Genomic DNA, 25,601 nt, shown 5'->3' on the forward strand with positions numbered 1-25,601 from the left:
CAATCTCAGTTTCAGCTTCACTCTGAATCTTTCCTGAATGCAATCTGCAATTCTTCCATTTGCAATTAATTCTTCCTCTCATTTGCCCTTCCTGTCATCTGTAAACCCAAACCACTAGGATGCCTTCTTAAATTTATGTATTCAATACTCTGACTCTCCCACTAGTCTCTGAGCCCCTTTGAAGGATAAGAATTGGATCTTGGTCATCATTGCATTCCCAGAACAAGCACAGTGCCAACATACATAGATGTTTAATTAATGCATAAATTCTGGAAAGAAGCGTGCTTTCATAAAACTTAAGCTGCCTCCTTGTTTTGTTTACTTGGTCTAAGCAGCCTGGATGAGTTAGTAACTTGGGGCACAGATCTTCTGGTTACTGTTGTCTTCAAGCCCTTCTTCTATCTTCTGATTTATAAGAAAATCTTTCCTGGGATGATTATCATGAGCTACTATATTTCAATGTCAATGAATTAGGTTTGAATGCCTGAAAGACTCTTGAAATTTTATAGGGGATAGAAAACAGAAGAACCTAACTTTTATTTCATCTCCTTTGTTTACAAGCCTTGTGACCTCAGACAAATAGCTTGAATTCTCAGAATCCTAGGGGTTTGTTTCACTGTAAAATAGAGATAATTATATCTTCCCTAACCTTACACAATTGAGAGGATCATATTAGCTAACAAGTGCTAAAGCCATTTGTGATAACTAAAATTTTATATAGCTACAAGGGATTATCACTTTATAAATCATGGGTAAAGCTAAACAAATCAATAATTTGCCCAAGGGTATGGAAAATGGCAAAATGAGATTCTTGAACCAAGTCTTCATCTCTGTCATACTGCTCTCTCACCTACAGCCCCTGTGGGGGTAGAAGGGAATGAAAAGGAGAAAAGATGGTACACAGAACAGAGGCTCTGAATCTCACTGTTTTGCCTTATCTCATAACTTTGCCCCCATCTGCCCCACTCTCCAGTTAACTTCTCAAAGAATCATGCCATGCAACCAAATGGACATAAAGCTACCATGCACAAGTACCATCTCTTTTTCCAGGATAATGGCCACCAGGCCAGGATGGAGAGACCAAAGCCAGTGCATAGTTGTATGGTCCATTCACCCTTCATTATGACGAACTCTTCTCTCAAGCATCAAGATGTGAGCATTCATCTTTTTGGGTTCTTCAACTATTAGTACCTAGGACTCTCCACTGGTCATATATCATGGCACTGAAGACAGGAGGTACAGACAAAAGTTGTCACTTGTATTGATATGGTGTGAAGAGGATGATTAATAGAAGTCACATATGACCGCCCAGCTTCTGACTTACCCAAGCTCACTGGAAGTGCTGACTTCGTTATTCTTCATGAGCCATCTTTCCCACCCCGTTCCCCACCGCTGCTTTCAATAATAACATCAGCTTTGGGAGTCTTATTTTGATGGAAGGGAGGAAAAAAGTCGTCACCCAAACCATGCCAGTGTGTCTGACAAGCCTGCATGTGTGACTTTCTATTCTCTGATTTCTGCGGCTTTTGTTGAATTTGAAATTCATTCACTCATTCAACAAATATTTAGGAGTTCCTACTCTCAGTGCTTGGGGATACAGCAGTAAGTAAAACAGACAAAAATCCATGCCCTGGTGAACCTTACACTCTTGTAATAGAAGACAGGTGTTTCTAAGTAAATTGTAAAGTATGCAACAGGGTGTCAAGTGTGATGGAGAACACAGAGCAGAGAATCGGGGAAGTACCAGGGTAAGGGATTTGTTGCAATTTTAATTAGAGCAGTCAAAGGAAGCCTCATTGATCAGGTGATGTTTGAGCAAAGCTTGAAAGAGGTAAAAGGTTTAGCCGAGCAGCTATCTGAGAGAAGAAGAGAACTCGAAAGACTGGAAATGACCATTGCAAAAGCCTGAAGGTGGAAACAAGTCCAAATTGCTTGAAGAATAGCAACAAAGCAAGTGTGGCAGGAAAAGCAAGCCTGAGGAATGTAAAAGGGTGGGTGAGGTCATAGAGGAAAAGAGGGGCTGGATCACAGAGGACCTTGTACATCATTATCATGTCACCAGCTTTTTTTCTGTATGACATGGGAAGTCATTGGAAGGTTTTGATCTAGTTTGTGCTATAAAAGATCCACCCTGGCTGTCATTTGAGAATACATGACAGATTGTAAGGGAGAGGCAAGGAGACCATGGCAGTCTTCCAGGTGAGCAATCGGGGTGACTTTGAACAGGTGTTAATGTGGAGGGCTGAGAAATGGCCAAATACTGGATGTGTCATAGTTCACTGAAGCCAACATGCCTCTGTTTGTGGGCCACATCCCTAATTTGGATATATTATTATAAAAGGTGACATAATCTCTATCTTGGCATTGAGGAACTATGGTATTTCAAAGTTGAACTAAAGGGTTTGCTGGCAGAACAGAAGTGAGGGTGAGAGATAGGATGACTCAAGGACACCTCCAGAGTTTGACATCTGAGCAACCGAGGATGGAGCTGCCCTCAGCTGGGATGGGGAAGTGCTGGGAGGAACCAATCAGACAGAGTGGGTGAGGCTTAGGCCAGAGTACAGTTTAAGACATGTTAAGTTTCCATGTCTATTAAAAATATAAGTGAACAGGCTGGGCACTGTGGCTCACGCCTGTAATTTCAACGCTTTGGGAGGCTGAGGCAGGAGGATCACAAGGTCAGGAGATTGAGACCATCCTGGCTAACACGGTGAAACCCTGTCTCTACTAAAAACACAAAACATTAGCCAGGCGTGGTGGCGGGTGCCTGTAGTCCCAGCTACTTGGGAAACTGAGGCAGGAGAATGGTGTGAACCCAGGAGGCAGAGCTTGCAGTGAGCCGAGATCGCACCACTGCACTCCAGCCTGGGCGACAGAGCATTTCATAATATATATTATATATAAAATATATAATATTATATATGTGTAATACATATAATGTATATTATATTATATATAAAATATTATATATATATATATGAGTGAAGAAGCCCTATAGGTATTTGAATATGGGCGTTCAGGAGAGACGTTTGGGACAGAGATATAAATTTGAGAGTCACAAGATGTAAATAATAATTGACACTCAAAGACCGAATGAGATCACAAGGGAAGGAATTTAGATAAAGAAAAGAGAATGCAGTGTAGAGCCCTGGGTCTTCCCATGTAAGAGGTCTGAGAGGAAAAAAGAAACCAGGGAAGGAGACAGAGCAGAAGGAACCAGTGAGATAAGATAAAATAACACAAATAATTGAAAATGGCCAAGAGTTCTGGGCTGATTTGGAGAGAAGTAAAAGATGACCTACTTACAAGCTTCTGAAATAAATATCATAAAAATGGCTCCTATCTATGCTCAGTTAATGGCTGAGCAGCCAGAATGGGGTTAATATGGAAATGGCCATAACAAAAAGATGGTAAAGAGTAGAAAGAATTTAAGATAAAAAGATAAGGGGGGCAGGGTGCAGTGGCTCATGCCTGTAATTCCAGTGCTTTAAGAGGCTGAGGTAGAAGGATTGCTTGAGGCCAGGAGTTTGCGGCCAGCTTGGGCAATATAGCAAGATCCCATCTCTACAAAAAAAAATACAAAATATTAGCCAGATCTGCTGGTGTGTGCCTGTAGTCCCAGCTACTTGGGCAGCTGATGCTGGAGTATCATTTGAGCCCAGGAGTTAGAGGCTGCAGCAAGCTATGATTGCCACTGCACTCTATCCAGCCTGGGTGACAGAGTAAGACCCTGTCTCAAAAATAATAATAATAATAATAATAATTAAAGATAAGGGAATCATATAAATGATTATACTATTTATTTGTATATGTAATGTGTCTCTTTACAAGCTGCCTTGTTCTAGGAAATAGTTGAAGTGGTTTGTGAGAAATTGGCTTGTTTGCATCAGATATTTCCAACTTTCCAAAGCAATTTTACCTTCCATTCAAATGTACTCCCTATCTCCCATTCGGCACTTTCTGTGCCATATTCATTCATTCATTCATTTGTGCCACCAATACTTATTCACAGCACAGTAAGCCAGTGTTCCTGGAGGGGTGTCCTGGGCCAACTTGAAGACACATGGTTCCAACCCGCTTTTCAAGCTTGAAGCCAACCCAGGATACAAGACTAAGTATTTCACAACTAATTTGTCAGGCACTCACGAACCCTATTTTTAAATCTGAAAAAAGCAGACACACAATGGATAGGTAGCCAGGCTAGCAGACTCCAAAACCTCCCATGCTAAATCAGGGTCCACACTGCCACTAACTCACTTCTCCTTTCAGAGGTAGGCAGGGAAAGTAGGAAGTCACCCAACAGTAATGACAACCAACGTGCGCAATGCCTTTCAGGTTGAAACTCCATATTCTCATCTTGCCTTTACGTTAAACAATACAACAGTGTTAGTGGGTGAGCACAGCTATACCCCCAGTCTTGGATGAGGAAGCAGAGGCTCTAGGGAGGTGAGGTGGCTTCCCCAGGGAATAGCCAGAAGGCGGCTCAGCTGGAACTCAAGCCCAGGTCTCCAAATCTTTATAGCCAGCAGTGGGTTGGGTGCTTGGGGGAAGCTCCAAACGGATAAACGGTAAAAGGCCTGACACGAAAATAAGAGCAACTATCACGAGAGAAAGCAGGCAATTGAGGGGGCCAGGAAACAGCTGGAAGGAGACAAGGCTCAGAGCAGTTCCAGAGAGCAGGGACTTGGGGACAGATAGGGAGGAGCATAGCAAGTCCCTAAGGGGGTTCGGTGGAGAGCCCAAACCATGTACTGCTTCCAAGAGAGGGGTCGAGGGAGCTTCTCAGTTTGCAGGGCACAGCAGAAAGAACCCAACAGACCTGGATACTAGGCTGGCCAAACTTCTCGGCTTACCCAGGACTGAAGCGGTTGCTGGGATAAGGAGCTTTCCATCTTAAAACCAGCAAAGCCCCAGCCAAGCCAGGATGAGTTGATCACCCTAGTTAGAATTCCAGCCCTGTCACTTCCTAGCTATGTAAACCTTGGGCAAACTACCTCCCCTCTTCTGATCCTAATCACCACTAAAGTAGGGGTAACAATGTGGCCCTGGCAGGTTGATCATGAGATTTAAGTGAAATAAGTGAAAAAAACTCTAACATACCATCTGGTACTTGGAAGGCATTCAATACATGGCAGACATTATTATTACCACAAAGTTATTAAAACGAGATTTTCAACTGTACTTTTCTCACCATTCTTGAAGTTGAAATGCAGTCTTCGGCATTCTCCCAGAAATGATTCTCAGGAGTTGGGTTTGCAGCCAGCTGTTATGGATCTTCATAAACACCAGGAACTTTGAGAAGCTGAGGCAACACTGTACAAGGATTAAGTGAAAACCCAGCTGTGAGCTCCTGGGTCCTGTTGCTACTTCTTGGAAGTTTCTATAACTTGTGAGATTGACATATCCTAGATAAAAACTTGGCTGCTGAATTGGTGTGTGCATCACACCAGGTTGACCCTAAGAGTAACAGTGAAGCCTTTCCTCATGACCTCCCAGACACCAGGCACCAGGTGCTCTTAACCTTCCCTGTTTATCCCAGACTACGCCCACGCCCATTGCCCACCCAGCCATCCCCATCACATTCCCCAAGGGGGCTGAAAGGAGTCATTGGCTAATCTGGTAACATCACAACCACTGACCCCAGCATACAAAATCTAAGCATACCCTCTATGAACATCATTTTAATTTCCAGGAGTACTTGATGCATTTATTACAGCTCTATAATAAGCAGAAAATTCAGGCTCATGCTCTCTCTTGCTCTCTCTCTCTTTCTGTAAAAGTCCTCACTTTGAGACTCTGCATTATACTGTAAGCTATTCGCTCTTTGAGCATCAACTGTCATTGTACTTACTACACTGTAGTGTCATAATCTGTCTACGTGTCCTGAACTCAACAGAACTCTTGAAAGACAAAAACCGTGTGTCATCCATGGAAACAATATAGTATAGCTACTAAGAATACCACGTCCCAACTGTTAATTGGTACAGGTTTATTTTGGGGGGATGAGGCATGTTATGAGACATGTTTTAAAATTGACAGTGATGTTTGCTCATCTCTGTCAAATATACTAAAAACCATTGAATTATACACTATAAATAGGCAAATTATGGAGTACATGACTTACAACTCAGTAAAGCTGTTTTGAAAAAGAAAAAGGATGCTACTGCCTCCCTTTAAATTCTGGCTTCACTACTTACTGTAGCAAGTTACATAATTTCTCTGTGCCTCAGTTTCTTCATCTGTAAACTAGGTTAAAGCAATACCTACCTCAAAGGGATATTAAGAGGAATTACATTGGCAATTATTTTTAAAGTCATTACAACAGTTTCTGGAACATATAGAGCAGTATGCAATGATATTTATTTTTCACCTCTATTCTCAGAACATGGTTTAGTGCCTGACACATAGTGAGTAAACGATAAAGATTTTTAAAATGTATAACCCAGTAAGTACCTACAGGAACTCAAATATGGGACATGTTAGTTGCTATGCCTTACTCAATAGAAAGAGGACTGAACTAAGTTGCCAAATGACTTGGGTTTGAGGCTGGGCACAGTGGCTCACACCTGTAATCCCAGCATTTTGGGAGGCCAAGGCAGGCAGATCACTTGAGGTCAGGAGTTCGAGATCAGCGTGGCCAACATAGTAAAACTCTGTCTCTACTAAAAATACAGAAATTAGCCAGGCATGGTGCCTGTAATCCCAGCTACTCAGGAGGCTGAGGCAGGAGAATTACTTGAACCCGGGAGACGGAGGTTGCAGGATCATACCACTGCACTCCATCCTGGGTGGCAGAGCAAGGCTCCATCAATACATACATACATACATACATACATACATACATACATACATACATGACTTGGGTTTGAGTTCTGATCACCACTTTAGAGCAGGCTGACTTTAAAAAACCACTTTCCCATTTACCCTGAGACTCTGCATCCTCATCTACCGAAACTGACAATTTTGCTTCTACCGAACTCAAAGGGTGGTTTCAAAGATGAAATGATTCAATGTATATATGAAAGCTCTTTTAAAACCATCATGTGCAAATGTAAGTTCCTCCGAGAAATTGGTCTTGTCCTAAAGATGGCCCGGGTTGCCCTCTTACCCTAAAAGTCTTCTTATTCACTCCTAGCCCACCTCACTCATTCATCATTGCAGGAAAATGTGCCAAAGATCAAAAACAGTTGAGATCTGACCCCAGGGAAAGAGCAAAGAAGTAACTGGACTGTGAGCACCAGCTGGTCCTGTTCTGCCCTGCCCTCGTAGAACTGTGAACAGCTAAGAAGTGCTGTTCCTTTAAACTTTGCCCCTTTGTGGCTCACAGATGAGTAGATTCAGGCAGCAGCTGTCAGCTCTGCAGGCAGCAGCAGAGAATCTTTCCAGGGCAGCATTCCCAGCAGTGTCAGGGTGGGAGGATGAAATTAGGTGAGCCAAGCAACCTGGAAGTCCTCATTCGAAAGCCTCTACTGCCATCTACTGCCTCTCTGAAGAACTCATTGGCAAAAAGCCAAGAAAAGACTGCAATGGAGGTGGGGTAGAGAGGAGCCTTAGCAATAGACTGAATTATCTGGATCAATTAGTCCACCTTTCATTCTCCAGCTGGGGAAAATGAGCCCCAAAGAGGTAAAGAGGCTTGTCTGAAGTCACTCTGCTAGCCCACGGCAGCCCATCATCTCTTGGATACATATATTAGCTCTGCCACACAACACACTGTTTCTGTCTGAATACATAAACTATCAGTAAAGCTGGCTTAGAGCAAAGAGGTTTGTGTGGTTGTCGTTACTGAGACAGGGTCTCACTATGTTGACGAGGCTGGTCTTGAACTCCTGACCTCAAGTGATCCTCCAGCATCAGCCTCCCAAAGTGTTGGGATGACAGGCGTAAGCCACCACACCCAGCCAGAGGAAAGAGCTTCTGCCAGGTACCCTTTTACTCTCCATTTTTGGTTCCACCTTCTCCACTTTGCACCAACAGCCCCAGACTCGACCTGTTGTCTTATCCATCTAGAACCCAGTGTCTCATACTGTCCAGCAGTCCCTTTCAGGGAGAAAACATTGAGCCGTTCACTTGAAAGCATTTGCTTTCTTTTTTTGTTTTAAAGAACATGAAGAATAGGACAAATCCTGTTTAGTAGACACTCAACACCCCCATACTACAGAAAGGAAACTAAGGCTCAGGGACGTCAAAGAATTGGCTCCTAATGTGCCTGACATTAGGATCACCTGGGTATCTTTTACAACCTCCAAAGCTCAGGCCACACCCAGACCTATTGAATCAGAAACTCTGGGTTAGAAAACAGGCATCAGTAGTTTTTGAAGCTCTCCCACACCCAGGTGATTCCAATGTTTAGGTAGGATTGGGAACCACTGACTTATGTTCTCCTAATTAGTAGGTAAAATGGCAGGGACCCAAGTCTTTCAACTTCCAGGCCAGTGAAGAAAAATGTCCATATTTAGTTGTTTGCATCACCCTTTGAAGATTTTTGCCACTTCCACACACTAACTATATTAATATGTTAAGTGACCCCATTTTTTTACTTAAAGCAATGTATTTTTAAAAGAACACTGTTACTCTCGGGGATGGAAAAGCAATCTCTTGTTACAAAACAAAAATTGACCTTTAAAGACATACACTAAAACCCAAAAGTTAAAATGAAAATGTCCATCCATGTACGAAATAAAGTTATCTCACTTTCTAATTTGGGGGAGCCATTGCAAAGAAAGGTACCCTCTCTGCCCCTGATTAGCCTGAAAGAAATGTGGCAAAAACACATTTTGGGGCAGAGAGTATCTGTGTTCACTCCGCGCTTCTCCATGTGTACGCACCATTTTCTCTCTCTGTCATCCTGTCTCTCTCCAGCCTCGCTACTAAGCTCGGGAGGAACTCCCATCAGCTTCCCCTGTGTTGTAAGACTTGAGCCCAGGACTGCGGGTTCTGGCCAAATTGTAATTGTGACAGCATCCTGCCCAGGACTTACCCGACAGCGGAGAACTGTCACTCATTACTAAGAGCAACAGACGTTCTTTCGGCATTGTCCTGGCCCTCTCCTGATAGGCTGGCCCGTGTGCTGGGGTGGAACCGTGGCACCACCAGCTCTTTGTGACCCCCACCTGTGACTGCAGCCCAACTCCATGACCCCATTTCCGCTTCCTGCAGGTGAGTGTCATCACGCTGTTTGCTCAGAACACAGCTGTTTGGCAAGGGCAGGCAGTAGATGTGGAGTCCGGGCCCCAACTGCTCTGGGCAGTGTCCTTTTCAAGCCACGGACCCACTGGTGGCTGACTGGGGCTGTCTTCATTAACAACAACAAAAAAAAGTTAGTTAACAGTTACTCCTGAAAACATCATTTGTGCCTGTTTTTAAATTATATGGTAATACATCTTTTGAACAACCATTTGAAAGAAAGCTGTTTATTCCATTTTTTTCCCAATCACTTAGAATCATCACCTTTACTCCTTTAAGAGAAAGAACTTTTTAAAACTGATTACCACATTAATATATGGTCGATTTAGATATTTAAGTAAAAGAAGAAAAGCAATAAGAAAAAAATTGAAAGCACCTGTAGTCCCACCACCTCTAGAAGACCACTGTTAACCATATGCGATCATTCTTGTCTCTTTATTGTGTACTTTGTGCATTTTTATACAAATTAAGTTCATACAAAACATACTACTTGTATCATTTGTCTAACATAGCAATATATTACTATCATCTTTCTATCATTCAATGTTCCTATATGACATCATTTATAAGGAATGTAGTATATTGTTTTCAAATGACTAAGATGAAGAGAGTGAATGAATTAATGTATCAAGGACCCTAAATGTTAGATATTATAATGCCCATTTTAAAGATGTGAAAATGAAGGTAAGTGAGCAGCCAGTTAACCATAGAACAGAGATGCCCACCAGGTCTGCATGGTTTCAGGCCTAAACTCCTTCTCCCATACCCGTGTTTCCTCCGCATGCCTTGTCATAAGACTTACCTTGGAAATCTGCATTATCAACATGTAATACATTTTATTATAAACTGAATTCCAATTGAGAACCTACAAAGAGCTACCTGAGGTCAGATCATGATTCAGAAGAAACAAGTTAACAAGATTGTGCCTCTGATGGAGACCAGACGTGGTCAGATATGGTTTCTCACAACCTTACATGTCAAGAGGAAAGAACTCCAGACTAGATGTCAGGAGATCCGGGTTGTATTCTCACCTCCTCCAGTCACCAGCCGAAAAATCATGGCCACATCATTCAATTTATCTGGGCCTCAGTTTTCTAATCTATATATTGGGATAACACAACCTTCCCTGTCGAGCTGAATAGATTCTAAATAGCAAAGGAAATAATGAAGCAATATACAAATATAAGAGACCTTTATGAATCCTACTACGGATCCATGAGCGGTGAATTTTCCAGCCCTCTAAAACACATCAAAGAATTGTAAACAGAGAAGGAAACTCTGAGCCCAACTAATTTTAGAGACAGAGAGACTGACTTCCTGAGAAGGTGGGCAGCTTGCCCAAAGATTCAGAGTGAGTTAGGCACCCAGCTAACACTAGAAGCCAGTGTCTGGATTCACACAGGAATATTCCTTTTATAAGACCACCTTTACGGTGATAAATGTCCCAGACGCGTTCACATAAACACGTTGACAGCAATTCGGTTTAGTTCCGTTTATTTCAGTTAAGTAAAGATAAGCTGAGCGTTTGTTTGCCACATACAATGACCTCTTCAGTCAAGGAATTCCAGCTCTTGTTTTTGTCTTAACTTCTTTCAACTTTGAGGGTTTCTTTGCATGTTCCTTACCTAACAAGACCAGCCTGAAAAGAGTAGAAAAAAAACATAAAGAAAGTTGGAGTCTGAATTTTCCACACGCTGGGAGCTCTCACACCCAATTCCAGATACAGCACTCTCCTGAATGTGACCTGAAGTGCTTTCCTCAATTGATCACATCCCAGGAATTTGGAGAGCTTCCAGGGCAGGGAAAATTAGTTACAGAGTCACAGAGCGGTGCGGCCTGTCACATGAAAGTCACTTCCAGCTTGGAACGGATTGCACATTCCTGCCTTCTGAGTGGTGTTTCAGATGACTGGGATCTGGCCTGTCTGCGGACAGGCCCCAAAGCAGCAGAAGGAAGCCAGGGGGCAGGGGCATTCCAACACCGTGCCCGAGACCCGCAGTCACAGGAAAGGAGAACTTCCTGAGGCTCCTCCAAGCCTTGCCTCAACTTAATGGTGTTTGAGCAAAAACATCAAGTTCCATTTACCTCCATTTTGAAACACTGAAAGCATTTGTCATTAAATAGCGTGATGGCTCTCCTGCCTCAACTCAGAGCTTTGTCAAACTGCTCACACGGCATAAACAAGGATGACGGGGTTTCCTACACATATATCAGAACTTCTAAATGCTTCTTATATGCCAAGTACCATTATATACCATGCCTTGACTCATCTAATCCTTACAGACAACCTCAGGAGAGAGGTGCTCTATATCACTATCACAGCCAAGGAACCTGGGGCTCAGGATGGTTAAGTAACTTGTACAAGGTCAAAAACTGGCAAATGACAATGCACGAACTTAACACAGATCTGTCTGACTCCAAATCCCAGGTCTACACTGGCTGGATAAATATGAGGCAGAGGCCACAAGTAGTAGCTCACGCCTGTAATCCCAGCACCTTGGAAGGCCGAGGAGAGTGGCTAACCTGAGGTCAGGAGTTCAAAACTAGCTTGGCCAACGTGGTGAAACCCCATCTCTACTAAAAATACAAAAATTAGCCGAACGTGGTGGTGCATGCCTGTAATCCCAGCTACTTGGGAGACTGAGACGGGAGAATTGCTTGAACCCGGGAGGCGGAGGTTGCAGTGAGCCAAGATCACGCCATTGCACTCCAGCCTGGGTGACAAGAGCGAAACTCCATCTCAATTAAAAAAATGTATATATGAGGCAGAATGTCCTTCAAATAATACACAAGGGTTTAAGAGTCTGGCCTCTGTTTTGTTGATTGCAAGGCCCTGTCATATTTCCAAGTCACCTATTGCCAGGTTTCACAGCTTTAATGGTTTGAAAACTCTTCCTTATGTCAAAATGTTTCATCAGGCTTCGTTCCCGCCCTCTGCACCCCACAGTCCTCTTCCTTCCCAAACTCTCCTCTGAGAAGTCTGTTTCAGCCCCCATTCCCATGAAATACATCTGCTGACATCACAAAGGGATTCTTGTCTAACTTCCATCTCTCTAATTGAAGTTTAAGCAAAATGTTTCTTGACCTAATCCAAGTAAAAGAGCATGATTGTCCTCTATTTCATGTTATTCTCACAGTTACAATATGTGCTTACATCTGCTGGTGCAAAATATGACTAACTTTTTTTTCTAAAACCCTAGGGCTAGGAGGAGCTTGGAAATTCTATCTTTTACTTCCCCTTGCCTTCAGACGGATCCCTGTATGTCAACAAAGCATGAAAACACCCTGTGAAATCCATTAGTAGCCTCACTTTATATACTAGGAAATCGAGGCAGGGTGACGGATCTGAAGTCCCTCAAGCAGCCTGTGGCTAGTGCAAGAAGGGAAGCATGGACCTGGGTCCCTCAGAGGAATCCCTGTCTTCCCATACAGCCTTTTTCCATAGTATCTATGCACTAACTATAAGCTACCGACCCTATAAAGGTCCACGGACATACGAGAACATTATCTTCTTCCAGGCATTCAGTTTCATTTATCCGACGTTTCCTGCACTATCCTAAAGATATAGAGGCAGGTAGATTAATTCACTACACCCTAGAAGTCCTGGTCAAGGTCTCAGAATCAAGAACCACCTCTCTAACAGACAGACATTGAGCACCCTCTGTAGGCAAGGCAGAGTCTTGCAAGCTGGCCCCAATGATTGTCCTGCGTCTGCCTGGTCCACATACTCCCTGGACGTCTGTGTGACAGGCTCTGTAGAAGACAAGCATAAAGCAGGCCTGAGGGTGAGTCCCAGCCCAGCTCTACCACTCACCAACGGTGCGGCCATGGGCAAGTTACCTCCACGGATTGGACCTGGGCTTTCTCATCTTTCAGTTGGTGTTAATAACAAGTTGGGGGTAAATGCTGTCCCCCACTCAATACCTATGTCCACATCTTAATCCTTAGGACCTCTGAATGTGACCATATTTGATAAAAAGGTCTTGGCAGATGTAATTATGTAAAGGTTCTTGAGATGAGATCATCCTATATTATCCAGGTGGTCTCTAAATCCAGTGACAAATGTCCTTATGACAGCAGAAAGAGAGACACCGGGAGAAGAATAAAAGTCCACGCGAAGGTAGGAGTTATCCAGCCACAAGCCACAGAATGCCTGGAACCTCCCTGAGCTGAAAGAGGCTAAGACAAAGGCCCCTCTAGAGCCATCAGAGTGAGTGTGGCCCTGCCAGCACCTTGAGTTTGTACTCTGGCTTCCAGGACTCTAAGCAAAAAAATTTCTGGGGGATTTTTTAAGCCATGAAGCTTTGTGGTCACTAGCCCTAGGAAACTAGTATCCACCTATTTCATGGTCTGTTAAGCATGGAACCTATTCCAGAGTAAGTACTTCATCATATTATTGGTGTTATTCTTGCCCTTGCCATGCTCCAAGTTAACTTAAGATCCTTTTTATTCTGCCGATACCTCCTGGAGACCACCCACCCATCCAAAGCTCCAGAATCAAGGTTTTAGTATTTTGATTTGGGGTTGCCTATTTGTTAGGAGGAGGGGATGCACATACCTATTTCCTATTTTTCAAAATAATAGCCCCAAATTTTGATTCAAGTGAAGCTGGATAGACCCTGAAGGGTGTATTTGTTAAAAATTTCACAGCTCATTCTGATACAAAACTGGTACTGATATTCAACCAATGCACGCTGACCAGTATCCTTTCTGATTTGTCTGGGACTGGGTCCTTTGGTGAAATATTTGCCCTCTCTCTGCACACCAGCACTGCTCTCCCATCACCACTGACCTGGGGAAAATCAGCCAAGTTGACTGGTAGGCCCAGAACACAAAGCTGGGGACAAAGCTAGTCCAGAGGGCTTAAAATGTGTTGGGGAAGCCAGGTATGCATGAACGTGTCCCGGGGAACGGAAGAGGCATGGCAGCAGGGAATGAGAGGAAGGACCTGGGCACAGGCCCCTGGTGGCCCAAACTCCTCCATACAGGACTGTTCTTTTCATCTATTGTATCAACTGGGAATATGCACACAATTCTTTTTGGAAAAAAAGTTTCAAAGCATTCTGATGATTTTTTTAAAAATTAAAAATTAAAAACCACTGATAAGACATACTTATTTTCTAGGCAAGAAACTGAGTTCCAAAGAGATTAAGTGACATGCCCAGGATCACACAGTGAGGAACTGATGGCCAAGACCAGAATCTTGAACTCTGGGTCTTATCCAGGGCCCGTCACCTCCACCAGTAGCAGCCTCGGCCACCAGCCCCACCACTGAGGCCTCAAAGCACTGATCTCTCAGGCTCCAGTGCCTCTCTCTAGGTGCGGTAGCCCCCACATCCCTCAGAAGGTCCATGCCTGGCAGAGAAGAGGATGCCTGGGCAATGCTGTCAGCCTCTCCTTTGGGAATGGCCTTGGTCTTGGTCTGCACCAAGGCAGCCCAGTTTCTAGGCCATTGCTGCCAGAGGCGGTGTCATTGCTTGGGAAATCTTCCTGCTGATCAGAACTTCCTCTCCACTGTACCTTTTCCCCTCCTTAGAGCCAACATCCAGGCCTTATCTCAGATGAGGAAATGTTTAGGGCACAGGACCGTTGAGATATTTCTCAGAACACAAATTACGAGGCACATGTTTTCACAGAGAAGAAAATAAAGAGAAGACACACAGTGATCACCATGCTGGTTCTGAGAACAAGCCCTTATCTGCTCTGACCCAGCTCTGGACTCACAGGCTGGTGTCAGCCTCACAACTGGTCAGTGAGGCAGCCAGGAAAAGTCCAAAGCTTTAGGTGGGGGAGTCCATTGCCCAAAGGCAAAGGTGCAAAAAAATAAACACTTAAGAGAGAGCTGCAGCCTCAAAGCCCTGGGCTGTACCGGGCCGACGTACCACAGCAAAAAGCCAATGAGGTCCTACAAAATGTAAGCACCTCACCAAGCTGCTAGCGTGGAGGGATTGCACATTAAAACTCTGGTCACTTTACAAATGTCTGTGCAGGGTCTTCCCGCCAGGAAACCCCAATGCGGTGAGGACGATACTATGCATACTTAAAAAACTAAGCAGCCATAAGATTACAATAATCATTCCAAGCAGGACAAAAAGAAAGAAAAGATGAGGTGATACAAAGTACTACATGGTCAATGAATGACCAGATAATTGATGGAATCAATAATTACTAGAAGAGTTCAGAGGGAAAAGTTCAGGTAGGAAGAACTAGCTTGGCTTAGTAATATCTATCATTCATTAAATACCTACTATCTGCCAGAATTTGAGAATTTTTCTTTCAATGACTTCACAAAGTCTGTGTGAGTATCTCCACTTCACCAAGGGGAAGGCTGAAATTTGGAGAAGCCAGGTGACCTCCCACAGTAACTCAGCTGTAGGAACCAGGGTGAGTTCTGTCTCGTTCTCCTGAACGATTACCTGAGTTTCCTTAGCCATAGAGGTCCTGAGAAATTGCGTGAGTTTCCTTAGCAATAGAGGACAAGGAGAGCTTGGATAAAGCCAAAAGGAAGGAGAGGGATCATTGCAGGCAGGTGAAAGGAGCAGCTGAAATCACAGAGGCAGGAAAGTCAAAAGCACATGTGCGGCTGTTAACACAGATGAATTTAGCTAGGGTGGAGGTTTCTGGAATGGATAGAACGTATTGAGTACTTACTGTGCTAAGCAAAGTTCTAAGAACTTTATATAGATAATCTCATTTAACCCTCACAATAACCCTGTGAGGTATGGATTATTATTATTCCCAAAATATGGATAAGGAAGTCAAGGCATGGAGAGGTTAAGTAAGTTGCCCAAGATCACACAGCTGATAGGCAACAGAGGTAAGACTTGAACATAGTCAGGATCGAAAGTCCATGCCCTTAATCATTACAATGTACTTTAAGGAGTTTGTCATAGAAAGCTGGAAAAGCTGGATTCCTTGAGGGGTTGCCTTGAATGCCAAGTGTTCGCACTTAATCTTTCTGCAGAAAATAAAAGGAATTATAATGAAATAACTGTTTCTATATAAACAAAGCAAAGCAAGAGCAGAGAAGCTCTCAAGACAAAGTCCAGCCAAATAAAGGGCTGCAGCCTCCTCACCCCTTGGGGTTCTCTGCACGTTTCACTTCCACAGCAATCACGTGATCAGAGCAGAAAGGTTCTTTTAGCTGTGGTGAGAAAGGTGGACTGGAAGGAGGAAAGAGCAGTCAGACGCTAGCGCCAGAGGCAAAGCAGGAAGTGATGAAGGCATGCAGTATGTGGGAGCTGCAGGAAGGCTGGAACAGTGGAGGTGGATGGAGAGCAATGGAGAAGGAAGGGTCAAAAGGCTTTGATGAACCATTAGAGAAAAGTAGCCATTACTGGTTGTGGCTTAGGTTAACCTACCATGAACCCATTTTCTGACCCAAGAACTGGGCTGACAGGTCCCCATAAGAGTGAGGCAGAATGTCCGAAGATATCTCTGCTCCAGAAAGCCAACGACAGTCTGTCTTTGTGTTTTTGCCTGTCACCTTCTGCATGCTTCTGGGAAAGGAGTTCCTTTGTCCAAGGAGCCCTCCAGGAGAAGGCCTGTCCAGAGACTTAGAACCAGGAGAAAGACAGGACACTAGGAGAGGCACAGATCCTCCCAGAGATCAGCCTTAAGGGCCCCCAGACTCTCCTATGTAGAAATCTACATGGGATTCCCCTGGCATTTATGGAGGGCATTTCCTATTATAAGGAGATTTCATATATATTACCATCCTTGATTCCATCCACCCCTTCCAAGAAAAAACAGAGCCATGGGAGTGTGGGGCAAAGAATGAGCATTTGTTAGAGGCTGACTCTCTTCCAGGTAGCATGCTCTGTACTCTCCTGCAGCTGTTGTAGATCATCCTCACACTCCGTGGGACATGCTTTTACTCCCCCTACGTTAAAAATGAGGACTTGAGCTCCAGTGTGATGAAATGACTTCTCATGATCATACAACCAAGAAGGAATAGGCTCGAGATGGACACTGCCTTTGCCTTTTCCCTGGGACAGGAAGGCAGACCTAATCTCACCATCTCACAGGTAAGGAAATATCCAAGGCCCCAAAACACCTTGCAGATCAATGCCAGGGCGAGACTAAAATCCAGAGCTCACAATTTCTAGTCCTGTGTTCATTTTGCATTTCATTATGTTATTTGAGCACATTTGTGTTTTGGCAAGTTCAGCTCCTTAAGGAAAGGGTCCAGGTCTTTACATCCTGACATCCCCACAGTGGCCAACACCATGGATGGCCTCTGAAGACATGAAGCATGTATCGCTGATTTGTGGAATGAACCAACTGCTATAACTCATCTCTTTGGTGCCAGCGTCTCACTTCTTCATTCATTCTTCATGCCACTTCTAGAAGTACGGTGCTAAAGCGTTTCTCCTCTTATTCGACAAATGCAATCCTTTTCCACCTTAAGGCTCAGCTCCAATGCCATCCTCCCCATGAAGCCTTCTTCAATCTCACCATGATAATGCCCTGTCTCTGCCATTCCCACGATGCTTGGCTAGTCCCTCTGCTACACACTCATGGGCAGCTCCTCCATGACATCATCCATTCCTCGAGGAACTGTCAGTCATCTCTGTACTCTGAATAAACGTTGATGAGCAAACACATAAAGGAATGCATGAATGGGTGGATGGACTCGTTAATAAATAAAGACATAGAGAAATGACAAGATGGAGAGGTGAAATATTGGGACTCAGTAGTTAAAAGCAGTGGACTTTATGTCAGAGCATCCAACCCTACACAGAGCTTTGCTCCTGACTTGCTGTGGGATCTAGTTAAAGTCACCTCCCCTCTCTTGGCCTCTTTTTGCTTGTATTTTAAAAGAAAGAGTTAGACTAGAATTGCTGCAACTCCCCATTCTCTAATTCTGTGAATGAAAAGTTCATCCTTGGACAAACCCCATTAACGGATGTTTTGTATCTCCTCCCTTGAAAACAACAATTATCCCTCAACCAGCATCTTATCTGAAGCAAACCTTCTCTGCCTCATCCCCACCAGAAGCTTTGCTATCTCTTAAGGGACCTCTTCAGGGTGTTTGTGAACAAAAGCGAGTGTCTTATCTGGTCACTCTCTCCTGCACTATCCTGCCCTTGGAAAACATGAATGGATTTGCAGAAAACATCGCCTCTGATAGTCTTTCCACCCCACGAATGGCTAGAAAGGCAGACTCAGCTTTCTTGGAAAGACTGTGTAATTTCATGCTACTATCAGGGCTGACAAGGAGGCAACCCCTAGCCCTGGACCCTTCAGCTAAGTTCAACTCCAGGTCAAGTCAGGGGCCCCCAGCAGCTCAGGGGCACAGGATCCACAAGGAAGAAATTCCAGGATGTTGCCAGAAGCTAACAACAGTTCCCAGCTGTTCCCAGTCGCCTCTTGCCATTGAAGTAGTTTGGAGTGGGGGTCTTCACACAGACACAGCAGAAGGAGGGTCAAATGAATGACTGTGCCTCTGGGCCAGGGTAGAGGACAGGCCAGTGAGAACAGAAGTCTCTTTGTTATTGGCAGCTCCTGCACATGGCCCCCTAGACCCTTGATGGAGACCTCCCTCTCCCCCAAATCTTGGGGACCTTGACATCAGTGGTATTGATGCAGCTCTCCTCGTGTCATGATGGTAAAACTGCTGCTTGCGGCTTGCCTAGGGCCTGGAGCCTTGCTCTGCAATTCTTTTTGGAGCACATGCTGTGAAACTGTCTTATTAAAAGGTAGTTCCAGAACTGATCTCCCTTTAGTGGAACAAAAACAACATCTACCTTAGAATTGATTTTGTGCGGAATGCCTGCTCCCGCCTCTCCACACCTCCCCACCCGCCCTCATTCCCCCAACCCCACTCTTTGTCTGGCAAGCTCTTGCTCATCATTCAGGTCCCAGTTTTGATGTCCCCACTCAGAAATGCCTCCCCTGCCCACCTTTCACAAACCAAATTATGCCCCTCCTCTTAATACATTCATCCATTTTGCCTGGTTTTTTTTCCTTCCTAGAACTCACTACAGCTTGTACTTGTGCATGTGTGTGTTTGTGCAACGATTATGTCCGCAACTAGTACTTCAGTCTCCTGATGGTAGAGGCTGTGTTTGTTTTTTCATCACCAAGAACCCACATACCTGCCTGATACACTGTAAATGATCAACAAATAGTTGTTTTTTAAAAAAATGAATAGATACATGAATGAATGAATGAATGAATGAATGAATGAATGAATGATTTAATATGGAAGAGTATTATCTTCAGAATGCTAGAAGAGATATTTTATATTTATTAAGAGTTATGAAGCCCTTAATACACGATATCTTAACTGTTTCTTTATTTTTATGTAAAAATACATATATATATGAAGATGAAGAAGATACTTGGTCCCCAAGGAGTTCACAGGCTACTAGGGGGGCCAGACATGTAATCTGTCAATTCCAAATGCTATGTTCTCATGAAATCCTCACCTGTGGAGTAAGCATTATGATTTGCATTTGACAAGGAAACACTAAGATGCTCAGAAACATTAAGTTCTTTGCTCAAACCACAGAGCTAGTGAGTGCCAGACCTAGAAGCCAGGTCTCCTGAATCCTGGGACAAAAGGTGTTCCATCAGCTGTCCGCCTGCCTTCTGGACTTGGCCTGTTTTTCAGTTCTTGCATTTGAAAGCAGATAGGTCCAGAATTCTGGGAAAACACACTATTCGCCAGGCGTGACTCTGGCAGGACCAGGAGGTGGTCTTGCTTCAGGAGCCTGACACCCTTCTCCCTGTTCCAAGCTAGGTACTAACTCATTCTGAGAAGGAAGCTTGGGCGACAGCTGCAAATGCCCATTCTCACCCCCACTGAGCTGGTTTTCACATCTTTCCTGGGTCAAGAGATTTTAGAGGGCTTGTGCTGAAGGGGTTTCCTTTGAATATCAGCAACCATCTGAGGGGAGAATGTTGGCCATTAGCCAGTGACTCCAGGTCTACTGTACTTGGTTGTGTCAACACTCCAAAGAGAAGATACGTGCTGGATGGATGCAGTGGCTCACGCTTATAATTCCAGCACTTTGGGAGGCTGAGGTGGGTGTGTGTGTTCAAGACCAGCCTGGGCAACATGACGAAACGCTGTCTCTACAAAACACACACAAAAAAAATTAGCTGGGCACAGTGGTACATGCCTGTAGTCTCAGCTACTGGGGAGACTGAGGTGGGAGGATCACTTGAGCCTGGGAGGCAGAGGTTGCAGTGAACAGAGATCACACTACTGCACTCCAGCCTGGGTGATAGAGTAAGATCCTGTCTCACCAAAAAAAAAGAGTTCTGACGTAGAAACTGCTCCCCCAAGAGCCAACTTGATGAGCACCTGTGAACAAGTTTTCTATACTGCAAAGCACAAACCTTTGAACTCACAAAACTGTGTTATTTGGGGCAAGTTACTCAAATTCTTTGAACCTTACCTTTCTAATCTGAAAAATTCTTATGATACTTGTGAAGACTGAATTTGATGAATCATATGCCACCTCGTATCATGTGATAGCTCTCACCATCATCCTCTGGTTTTTTAACCTTAATTTTCCTCCTCTATTTCTTACTCCATCTTTCTCTGGTCCTTATCTCATTCTGTTATTTTCTGGACATTTCTCATATTGTGAAGGTCCTTTAGGTTCAGATCATCTCCTCTGGAGAGTAACTTCCCACCTCTCGGTGGTCAGCATGCAGGAGAGTCCAAAATACAGCACAATTAGAATTTCCTGGAAGAGTTGAGAACAGGGAATTTTTAACTCATTCTTGACAATAGAGTGGAAGGTTTCTGGTTTGAGGAACATGCAAGGGCTCTCCGAGCATAGTGTTGGGGTGCCCCATCCACGTGGTGGATCTTGAGAGAGGAGTTGGGCCATGGAGCTGGGCAGAGGAAGATGAGACTCACAAAGTTTCATAGGGCCATCGTGGGAGCTCTAGATTGCACCCGGAATGCCCTCCATGGCTACGGAAGGAGTTTAAGCACAAGAGTGAAATATCACATCTGTGTTTGATGAAGATGAATCCCATGCTGGCCATGGGAAGGATGGATAGGAGACAAAAGAAGCTAGAGACAAAGACACCAATTAGGATGTTTTTAAAGTGAACCCTCACAACCATGGCAAGGCAGAAGGCCCAGACTAAGGCAAAAGACAATGAGGATAGAGATAAGGCAATGGATCAAGAGACACACCTAAAACACCAACACCACACATGAGACTTGGCAATTGATTTATGCAGGAGGCAATAGAAAGAGCATAAAAATGCTCCTGAGGTTTCCATCTCGGGAGGTGAAGTTTCCAGTGTCCCCTTTAAGAGAGATTTGGAATGCAAGAGACACGCCCACAACAGGAAGAAACAATGAATTTAGTTGGTGACATGCAGTGTTTGAGTTATTTAAGGGACATCCAGGTGATGTCCAAAAGGTGTGCAGCAAGTGGATCTGGAGTGGCACCTAGACATCTGGATTGGAGATACAGTTTGGGGGCCATTTGGCATGAAGGTAATAAGATAATTTATGAGTGAATAAGAACACCATCAGGATAGAGTCCCTACTTTAAAAAATAAAAGTAAAAAAGCTGAAACACTGGCATTTAGAGAAAGACAAGCCAGCCAAGGAAGCAGGAAGGAATGGACAGAGAGAGGGGAGAAGAAGTAGGAAAGACTGAGAGGGCCGGGTGAAGGTAAAAGGAGGAGAGAAAGCAGCCATATGGCAGTTATGCAGATTCATATGTTGAAATTCATAGAACTGTACACCAAAATAAGTCAATTTTTTGTACAATAATTTTTAAAAATAACATTAATAAAATACCAAAAGAAGTTCTTTATGAACCTACTTACCAGTGGAGGAAACCACTGTTAATACTTTGGCAGATTTCCTTGTAGTCTTTTCTATTATACACTTTTTGAAATGAAATTATATGTGCAATTGACAAGGACAAATGTCACCTTTCTCAATTTATATTAAATTGTTTTAAAATTCCATGTGTTAAATAAATAAAGTGGTACCAATACAGGAAAGGAAGGAAGGAAGGGAGGGAGGGAGGAAGGAAGGAAGGAAGGAAGGAAGGAAGGAAGGAAGGAAGGAAGGAAGGATTGGAGGGAGGCAGGAGAGAGGGAGGGAGGGAAGGAAGGAGGAAGGGAAGGACGGAAGAAGGGAGGGATGGAGGGAAGGAAGAAAAGGATCATAGATATTGCTGAACCCAGCAGAGGGAAAAGATATGAGAAGAGGATATGGTTTCTTTCGAATTCATTTTAAATCTTACCTAAAGCTTGGACATATACATCCATTTAGAAAGCTCTTGCCCCATTTTTCAAAGACGGAACAAGAAAAAAACTTCCTTTTTTTTTTTGGAAAGGGAGGTGTGGCACTTCAAGTCACTGTCTAAAACTCTCTTATGTGTAGTAACATCTCCATCTGCAGGACACGAACGGTATCACCATAGAACTAAAGGAGGTTTTTCAACTTAGCAAACCTACAACCCCAATAAACATGGAGGTTTGAGGAGCCTCTCAGTCCAGACCCATGTAGCAACCTAACCCAGCAGTACCTTCACCCTGTCCCCTCCCCTATTAAATACTCCACTACCCCTGTACCTACAAAGACTTAAATATTGAACCTATTACCAGGGAATATTGTGTTCTGAACCCCATTGAAAGCAAGGGGGGCTGGATGTGATTTAAGCCATCTTACGGCAAAAGGACAAGTTGGTATGTAACAAGCATTGGTAGAAAATTAAAGACTCCCAAGTTCCAGACCCAGCCCTGCTGCTAGCATGGTGAGGCCCAGAGATCCTCCTAATCAGATCATGGGCTTTGCCACCATTTAGATGAGGATGTGGGGTTCACAGCATGGCAGTGTTCCCCCATGTAGCCTTCACAGTAATTATGTTGATTTGTTTTTCACATCCAACTCCCTGTCTCATCTCCCAGTTTGTCAATAACAAAGTAATAAAAGAGGTGTGATTAATTAGCATCTTCAAAGTTTGCATCTTCCCAGAGAATGTCTGCTCAATAAAGAAGGCATGGCCAGGCAAAGCTCATTAGGGAAGAGAAGGGGACCTCTCAGACCTCACTGGAAGAAGCTGCTTGGAGTGACCCCATTTTCCCTTACGCCCTCCTGTGACCCCACATATGTGACCACAAACCTGCTTACAGAGATGAAGCCCCATAGCATTTCCACTTTTGGGTCTTTGACTGCGGCTCTGATAGGGGTCCTGTTTCATGCTCTCTCATCACATGAACTACCCACTGACAGCCCCAGGAACAGATGGGCTGTGAAATTCTCAAAGAGAAAAATGAGCTTAGAGCCCCAAACTCCTGGGGTTGGTCTCATGTAAGCACAACACTAATATGGTTCTTGGGCCCAAATTGCAGCAAAGTAAACAGTTGTGGGCCTGACAGCCTCCAGGAATGGACGAGGCAAGGGGAGAAGGGATAAGCAGTTGTCAAAGGCAAGGATGAGAGACAGAAGAGAGACAAGGGACCCTTGCTACCCACTGATTTAAATTGCCAGATCCCAAACCCTAAGCACCCATCATGAGTCATGATCATAATCTCACACTATCCTTAGAAATGGACAGTAGCACCTGAACCACCATTGATGAAAGCCCAGAAAAGCTGGATCCTTTAAACAATCAGCTCTTTGGGGTAAGGAATGAAGGTTGCCATGTATTTTTAATGGATAGAGTATACAACTGTTGAGTGCCTACTGTGTACTCTTGCTGCCAACACTTGAAATGAATATTTTTATCTTATATCTTATACCTACATGAAGGGAGAACTTCACACTAGATGCTCTATTCACCCAAATACTCCATAGAAATTTTTAGTAAAAGAGAAAAAGTTTAATTTCCTGCTTACTAGAGAGGTAAGCAAAATGCCAGTTAGTTTAATTCTTGGGATTGATCATCTTTCTAACATACGTAATTCCTTTTTCTCTCAATAAATTACTACACTCAGATAAACTAACAAGTTGTTGATTTTTGATGTTCTATGCTGTCAATAATGTAGTGTGTTTATTTAGTTCCTAGAAGTGCTTGGACACTATATAGACATACACAGCAAGTACAACGGTCAGTAAAACATTCCAGCTCTGTCCTTCTGGAGCTCAGAGCCATGGAAGGTGGCTTCATGGTGAAGGCCACAGGCTCTGGGACCAGACAGCCAGGGTTCCCATCTGCTACTTCCTAAGTAGGTGATCTAGGGCACGATGCTTAATCTCTCTATGCCATATTTTTCTCAAGTGGAAAATGCAAATAATAACAGTACTGAGCTCATGCAGTACGGTATGTATTAACTGAGGTTGTGGTAAAGAGCCTAAAACTGTGCCAGATACGTGGTGAGCATTTAATAAGTGTAAATGATTATTGTCAGGTAGCAAGCTCTGAGGGTCATTCTAAATTAATAACCATACTGAACAGTGCAGAATATCCAGCTTAAAAGGGAAGGAAATTACCCTGGAGAGTGGACTGACTCAAAATTCTCCTTGCGTGTTGGGGTAGGCTGAACAATGCCCCTCCAAACGATGATCATGTCTTACTCCTTGGAATCTGTGAATGTCACTTTATATATAGACAAAAGAACTTTGCAGATATGGTTAAGGATCATGAGGAGACTGTCCTGGGTTAGCCAGGTGGGTCTAGTATAACCACATGGGCCATTATAAGAGGCAAACAGATCAGAGTCAGAAATAGAAGAAGGGATGTGACAGTGGAAGCAGAGGGAGAAAAGGTCATGTGATGTGGGGCTATGAGCCAAGGGATGTGGGTGGCCCCTAGAAGCTGGAAAAGACAAGGAAGCCTACAGATGGAATTTAGCCCTATAGATACCTTGAGTTTAGCCCTTTAAGATTCATTTCAAACTTCTGACCTCCAGAACTATAAGAGAAGACATTCACGTCGTTATAAGCCACAAAGTTTGCGGCAGCAAATACAAATGCAAATGTGAATAAGAAAGTAATCTTATTTCCTTCTACTATATCTCTTTCAAAAGGCAGCATGATAGAGTTGAAAGAGCATGGCGCCTGGTGTTTGAAATCTGTTTCTACAAATTACTTTGTGTCTTCAGATCAGTTACTTAACCTCTCTGAGCCTCATTGTTCCATCTTGAAAAGGAAGATAAACATACTCATTTCAAGTGTGGACTGCAAAAGTAGGCCCTCAATAGTTGTATCACTCTTACCATTAAAAATACGTGGCTCTCTCCACTCCTTTCCCCAAAGAGCTGACTATTTAAGAATCCAGCTTTTCTGAGCTTTGATTAATGGTGGTCACAGGCCACTGTCCATTTATAAGGATTTGACTTCTCATTGCTTTTTGAGTTTGGGACTGAAAGTTTAGATCTATATTATCATTTGCCAGAGATAATATTTTAGTTTGTTACTATGTCCTGCTGATACCTTAGCTATACCCAACCACGCTTCCCACCCCCTACCCTACTCATGA

At 43.7% G+C, this 25,601-nt stretch overlaps 1 long non-coding RNA gene across 1 annotated transcript in view; it reads right to left on the reverse strand.

The window, feature by feature from the left end:
• The window catches only part of LOC131384242 (uncharacterized), a 175,019-nt gene extending 166,028 nt beyond the window's left edge, over positions 1-8,991 (reverse strand). Inside the window, exons 1-2 of the long non-coding RNA XR_009214903.1 lie at positions 8,829-8,991; positions 5,192-5,313 (exon numbers count right to left, since the gene is read on the reverse strand). This is a non-coding gene — a long non-coding RNA (uncharacterized LOC131384242). The remainder of the gene's footprint in view (positions 1-5,191; positions 5,314-8,828) is intronic.
• Positions 8,992-25,601: the final 16,610 nt, after the last annotated feature.

The sequence above is a fragment of the Hylobates moloch genome, unplaced genomic scaffold (genome assembly GCF_009828535.3).
Source record: "Hylobates moloch isolate HMO894 unplaced genomic scaffold, HMol_V3 SCAFFOLD_9, whole genome shotgun sequence".
Lineage (NCBI taxonomy): Eukaryota > Metazoa > Chordata > Mammalia > Primates > Hylobatidae > Hylobates > Hylobates moloch.